Raw genomic sequence first — 7,191 nt, 5'->3', positions numbered from 1 at the left:
CCCTCAGTTGCCCCGAGATCAAATGTGTCAATGCCCTTCATGTTGTGAAACCCAGTGGCCAATTATCTATACTGTGACGATGTTAGTTGTCAGATATATCTGTCACAATTGCTCTATGAACTTTCCCTGCTATTTTCTTTACCATACAGGCTTACATCTTCAGCCAAATGACAGCTCTGAGTCAAAGTCCTTTTTCCTGCTCTAGCTTCTCCTGTTTTTTTTTTTTTTTTTTTGGTTTTTGCTTTTGTTTTTCTTCTTCTTCTTCCTGACTATCCAATGTGTGTCTCACAACTCTGTCCTTAGCTCTGGCACATTCACAGAGAGTCTCATCTGGTCCTTTGGCTGTGAATCCCACCTACAGGCTGGACATTGTGAAATGCTCATCTCTATCCTTAGTGCACTTCCGACTCCCACTGTTTGGTTGGTAGAGTCCCTCATACAGGTGTGGGGAACATTCCAGAGTGATCTTGTTCTTGCAGGGGTCTGCAGATTGGAAGAGTAAGCGCTGATGTGGGAGGAGGCTCCTGTCCATTGCCTCCCTTTGGACAGAAGACAGGTAGATGAGCAGAGTGTACCCATCAGCATGCAGTTAGCACAGCCCTGAGCACGGAGACCCGTGTGTCTCTGTTCTGCATCAGTATAAACCGCTGCTGCACGCGGTCCTCGGAGTTTTCCTTCAGTTCTTAGCCATTGAGGTTCTATCTCAAAGATACCTTGAGATTTTTGAGTTGTTGGGTTTGTACACTGATTAGTGCAATGGGCAGGGTACCAGAGAGGACTGGAGTGAGTGGAGTGTGTGTGGACGTGGGTTCTGCAGGGCATCCTAGGCTAGACTATGATGTGTATTGAAGATAGCAAGCAAATCCCTGGTGGGACTGTAAATTGAGCTGCCACTGTTGCAAGACTAGGTAGTGCTGGCTCAGAGAGGGTGTAGACAAGAAAGTAGCTTCTCACTTGTGAACCAACAGATCACATCAAGAGCTGAAGTCAGAAATGGGTGCCAGGCTGTTACGGGCTGACAAGGATGTCCAGGTAGAGCTCTGTATAGTAGATGAGCACCTGAAGGATAAGGCTGGCTACTACACCAGGCTTCAGGGACACAGAGCACCTAGTGTGAGGATCTGCACTATGTCTTCTAGTGGGAAGTGGAATTCTCCAGGTGTGGGACCCTGTGTGGGAGTTGGAGGGATTCTGAGATTGAGGTAAGGGGTGAGGAAGAAGTCACTGGACTCGGTCCATTGTGGTATGAAAGCTAAAGCTCCCAGGGGGGTAATCAGAACAATATGGCAGCACCAGACATACTTCAGGGTACCTTCCTCTTTGCAGAGTGTGTGCATATAGGACTCAAGTTCTGGCAGAAGCAGAGAGCGTGCCCACCTAGCAATGTAGACTGTGGAATGCAGGGCCAATGGCAATCCGTTATAGTAGGGTAGAGCAAGCAAAGATATCATAATTTGTCATACACTATGGTAGCAGTTGTACTTGGCCACTGCAGACAAAAGTGAGTTGTCATTGTTAGTGTGGTTGATTACCTGGTCCAGGTCTGGAGATATTCTCATAATCTGGGGAGTGTGAACATCATGGAGGAGTTGCTGACATATTTGAGGGAGCTTGGTATGAAACATGCTTGTTCATTCAGTCTTTTCCTAGCCCTGATAGTGACTTTGGGGTGGGTGTGAGAGACACAGTCTTGTGTACAGCTCCTCTAGAGCTCCCCCAGCATGGAGTGCTGGCTTCTACAGTGTCCCCTGCAGGGGGACAACAATACAAAGGTCAAATGGTAGCAGAACTGGGGGAGACAGAAAGAATGAAGGAGACAAAGACGAATTCAATTCAATAAAAAGTGGTCAGCTGAAAGGCCACCAAAAGCAGATGTGGACTGGTTGGTAAAGACAGGAGTAGATACCCCCAAAATCAACCAGCCAAATTCTTTATGGATGCAACTTTGGACACCACCACCAAGGAAAGGAAAAGAGGGAATAAGCCTGCTATTAGAAGTCTGAAACCTAGAAGTAAAGAAACCTAAGCCCAGCATCCAGACGGACGCCACAGAAAAGATGCTTCCTGTGAGCCACCCATTCAGACAGTCATAGACAGTCTGATAGTTACATGGCTTTGGGGAAACAAGGAACAGGGAAGTGATCAAGATTTGGGGGTTAAGGCCACATTGCTGGACCAGAGGCCTCATGTTCAGATGGCTATGTGATGGTTCTCCATAGCATCTACCCGGTTGCTGTGCTGGTAGACACTGAGGCTGAGGATACAAAATAAATGGGAGCCCAGATATATTAGGGCCTTTAAATAGTAACAGGTGGCCATGGTGGACAAATCATCCAGATGAGAGGGTTAGTGCTCAGTTTTTGGACTGTATGACACCTTCCCCCAAAAGTCTACCTTGGGTATGCCTATGCCTCCAATATATCATAAGACTAGATGATGTGGGATACCCCTCTGTATGCTGTCAATATGTCAGTAAAGATCCTTTGGCCTTATACAGGGCAGAACAGAGCTGGGGGGGGGAACTAAACTGAATGCAGGGAGAAAGAAGGTGGATCCAGGCAGACACCATGTAGCTGCTGAAGGAGAAAGATGCCAGAACCTTACAGGTAGGCCACAACCTTGTGGTGATGCATAGAATAATAGAAATGGATTAATAAGATGTAAGAGCTATCTAGAAATATGTCTAAGCCATTGGCCAAAGAGTGTTGTAATTATTATAGTTTTTGTGTGATTATTCGGGTTTGGGTGGCTGCAAGCGAAAATACAGTCTCCTTTTACAGCTAGACACCTTTGTGGGGGAAGAGCCTGGAAATGACTGTGGAAGCCTTCAGTTAAGACACAAGGGAACCAAGCATGTTACAGCCAGGAAACATATCTTGAGTGGTCATGCCAAATACCCTCAAGAGGCACTATTACCCCCAAGGGAGATGTGTGGCCACAGCCCATCTTGAGGCAAAGGCACCCAGAAATCACTGAAGCAGTCCATGAGCTAGGCAAAGTAAACTTCGTCAGCTGGTGTAGAGTCCCCTTAACTCACTTTTTGGCCTTCCCAACAACCCGATGGGACCTGATACATGATGGCAGATTATAGGGAAATAAATGAGGTGAGTCCTTTATGAAAAATCTGTGTATAACATAGCTGTGGTGTTGGGAGGCTGAGGAACATGGCTGGGCTGTTACCTTTGTGTGCTGGATTTGGCTCATGCTTTATTCAGCATTGATTTAACAGCTAAAAAACAAAACAAAATAGAAAACGACAACAACAAACCCTCTACCTGGGAAGGCCCCAGGGGACTGTTACTGTCTTAACTCAGGGGTATTTAAACAGCCCCACTATATTGTTATCTGATCTATTACAATGGACAAAATCCACAATCATTCTGATACTCAATTACATTGATGATATTCTGCTTTCTCTTCCAGATATAGTCTAGCTCAGAAAGATTGCTATTTACCTGAAGGAGAAGGGATTGGCCATAAATCCAAACAAGTTCCAAGGCTCTGTCTTGTGGATAACATTCTTGGGTTCTCTGCCTAGGTGGTGTTGACTATTTTCATGCCAACTTGACACAAGTTAGAATCATCAGAAAGGAGGGAACCTCAATTGAGAAAATACCTCTATAAGATCTAGCTGTAGGTAAACCTTTAGAACATTTTCTTAGTGATTGATGTGGGAGGGCCCATCCCATTTTGGTAGTAGGTTCTGTAAGAAAGCAGGGTGATAGTTGATTGGTGGAAGCGTACGTCTTTAATCCCAGCACTCGGGAGGCAGAGGCAGGTGGATCTCTGTGAGTTCAAGGTCTGCCTGGTCTACAAGAGCTAGTTAGAAACCCTGCCGCAAACCCCCCACCCCCAAAAGCAGGCAAGGCAGTAAGCAGCACTCCACCATGGTCTCTGCATCATCTCCTGCATCCAGATTCCTGCTTTTGTTGATGAACTGTTGCATGAAACTCTGAGTAAAATAAACTGTTTCTTCCCCAAGTTGCTTTTGATCATGGTATTTCATCATAGCAACAGTAACCCTAACTTTAAATAACAAAAATACTGCTATAGGTGGTAATAACAAGGTGCAAGATCCTCCACTTCTCTACATAGTAAAGGAAAATACAGGATTTTATGGGGTTACTGGACTACTGGTAAAATGCTGAATCTCTGAATCTCCATCAACAATTTGGGTAGGGAGGGAGCAGCATGGGACTGGGCAGAAGCTTGCATCCAACGAAACTGATACAGACATGTGGCCATTTGATAGGATTGATCCTGTAGAATGAACTGCGTGTTGATCAAGAAAGATTTAGCTGGAGGCTCTGGCAAAGGACACATGGTCCCACATAACCCACAGGCTTCGAATCTTGACCATGGAAGGTGTTTGGGTGGAAGTTCCATCCCAAGCCCCCCTCCCCTGGGAGTTGCCTCAGTCCAGACCCTACCTCTGAGAAAGCCTGCCAAATGATGACCCCTCCCCAGAGATGCTCAAGACCACTCCCACAGGGTATTTAAATGGTACCCCAGAGACCAAACATGTGGTTTTCTGGTCTTCCTTCCCCATCTCCTCTCTGGGGGCTTGGAAAGCCACCCAAGAACATTGGTATCCATTAAACCTGGGATTTTTAATTTGGTTTGATTTGGCCTTATTTGGATTATTGTGTTGGTGGAGAGGCTTATCGGGGCACAAAAACTTTTCGTCTGGAGGTCCCACTAAAGGGCTGTCCCATTCTTTCTGGCAGTTAATCACCCTTCCCATGGCTAACCCCATTCATAGGGCCAATAATAACAATCTACCTTTCTCCTGGCAACTTGTCTTTTCAACTCCCTCAAGGAACAGATGCCTAAGATGGCAGTACATCAGTTGCCTCTTCAGCCATGCCTCCTGCTGAGCGTGAGCCCACCAACTCCCAACTCTCCCTTTCCCCACCTCGCTCCATGCCTGCAGGAAGAAGCCAGACTTTAGCCCATGTCCCTATACCCAAAAAGTCTGGCATGTTTGGGTGGAAATGTCATCCCAGACCCTGGCATTCATATACCCAAAGAGTCTGGAATGTTTGGCCAGAAGTTCCATCAAGTCCCTTCCCCTGGGAGTTACCTCAGTCCAGACCCCTGCCTCTGAGAAAGCCCACCAAATGATGACCCCTCCCCAGAGATGCCTAAGGCCACTCCCACTGGGCATTAAAATTGTATCCCAGAGACCAAACACATGGTTTTTTGGTCTTCCTTCTCCATCTCCTCTCTGGGGTCATGGAAGGCCATCCAAGAACGTTGGTATCCATTAAACCTGTGCTTTTTCTAATTTGGTTTGATTTGGATTATTGCATCGGCTGAGAGGTTTATCAGAGCACAAAGACTTTTCAGAAGGTTCTAGGGTTACTATAGGTGAGAAACTGTTATTAAGGTGTTGACTACTTACTCTGTTGGAGTTGAGACAAGTCAGAAGCAAACTCACCCACTATGGGGTAGATCTTAAGGATGGACTCTCCCACTCTCTGAAAGTGGACCACACATCTTCTTAAAGTGAGGACTTTCAGTGTAAAACCCGAAAACAACCAATCTATGGCAGGGGCCATGGTGATCGAAACTGGCTCCAGCATTAGGACTGCCTAAGTGGATGGGGTACTTGAGCCAGCATGGGGACATGACAATAATTTATGGCTACCAGAATCAACTGACATCCCACCAGCCCTCTAGCTATTGTGATCCAATATGAGGGTGGGGGAGGGAAGACAATGCTAAATGTACCTGTTATTCTTCTACCATGTTGAGAAAAATGTATAACAATACTAAAGTAAGACTGTTACTTAGCAAGGATTATTTCCAAAGAGATGTTTGTAAAAACTCATCATAATTGTATCTTGCTGCAGTATCTTGATTCTTTCTTTCCTGGAGTCCCTGCCTGATGAGGGGGCTGGTGTTCCCATCATAGAAAGCACTTCTTCCACAATGATGAACCCTGGTATGTGTCTTACCACACAGTACAGCCCCCCCCCATATTGGCACCCGCTAATATCTGCTTTTCCTCCGTGGGCAGATGCTCTTCAATTTGACTAAAGTCCCACTATGATGGTGTTAGTGATTGCCAGACTCCGAATTTTACAATGGGGTTGTAAGAGCTTCCATGGTGACTTATCCAGGCAATGTGATGAAATGACATTCTTCCTCAGAAATTGCCTGCCTGGTCTTTTATTTATTTATTTTTAAGATAAAGTCTCACTATGTGTCCCTGGCTGGCCTAGAACTCACTATATAGGCCAAATTGGCTTCAGCTTCATTGAAATCCGGTTGCTTCAGCTCTCTATATGCTGGGATTAAAGGCATGTGCCTCTGGCTCCACCTTGTGTGTCTTTTTAAATTTATTTTTATTTTTAGATAGGTCTCTCAACGGGACTGAGGGGCCTCTGGTTCAGGCAGGCTAGCTGGCTGGTGATTCCTACGAATCCTTTTTGCTACCCCTGGAATTACAAGTGTGTGCCACCATACCCGGTGTTTTATGTGGATACTGAGTATCACATTCAAAGTGGTACGCACTCTACTGACTGAGTGATCTCCTCAGCCCCTTCTGCTAACCTCTTAGCCTTGCTTTATTTATGCTGTAGGTCACATAGTCCCTGTAATATATGGGCACAACATGCATTTGGTGTCTCATCTCAAGGGATATGTACCAGAAACTGGAGCAAGGGAAGTATTCCAGTGCCTGGGATGGCCATAGCAACCTTGTCTGTGCAGGAATCTGCAGGTTGGAAGAGGAAATACTGGTGTGGGATGGGTTTGCTCCTCTGAAGAAATGAGACAAAGATGATAAGGTCTGGCAGACAAGTGACATATGCCCATGAAAAGTCAGCTAGCAGTCCTGAGTGTGACGTAAGCCCATTAGAAGTCAGCTCGCAGTCCTGAGCACTGAGCCTGTTTCTCTTTGTTCTGCATATGTGCAGAAAAATCCCTAGCTTTCATGCGTGTTCTGCCTGTATTTCCCATGAAGCAGCCTAGTGGCTGTTTAGCAACTTCAATTGATGAAGTCACTTCCTTCTTCCACCAGCTTCGGGTAAAAATCTAGATTCCTAACCTTTACAAATTACAAACGATCTGCCCACTGCTTCTCTCTAACCTACTTTTCTCCCTTGCTCGTTTGTTCTGGCTACCCCAGCCAGCTTTGGATTCTTGTAATTCAACAAGCTACTTCTTCTTTTTTTTTTTTTTTTT

The sequence above is a fragment of the Microtus ochrogaster genome, chromosome 8 (genome assembly GCF_000317375.1).
Source record: "Microtus ochrogaster isolate Prairie Vole_2 chromosome 8, MicOch1.0, whole genome shotgun sequence".
NCBI classification, from domain to species: Eukaryota; Metazoa; Chordata; class Mammalia; order Rodentia; family Cricetidae; genus Microtus; species Microtus ochrogaster.
Note: the sequence above shows the minus strand (reverse complement) of the source record.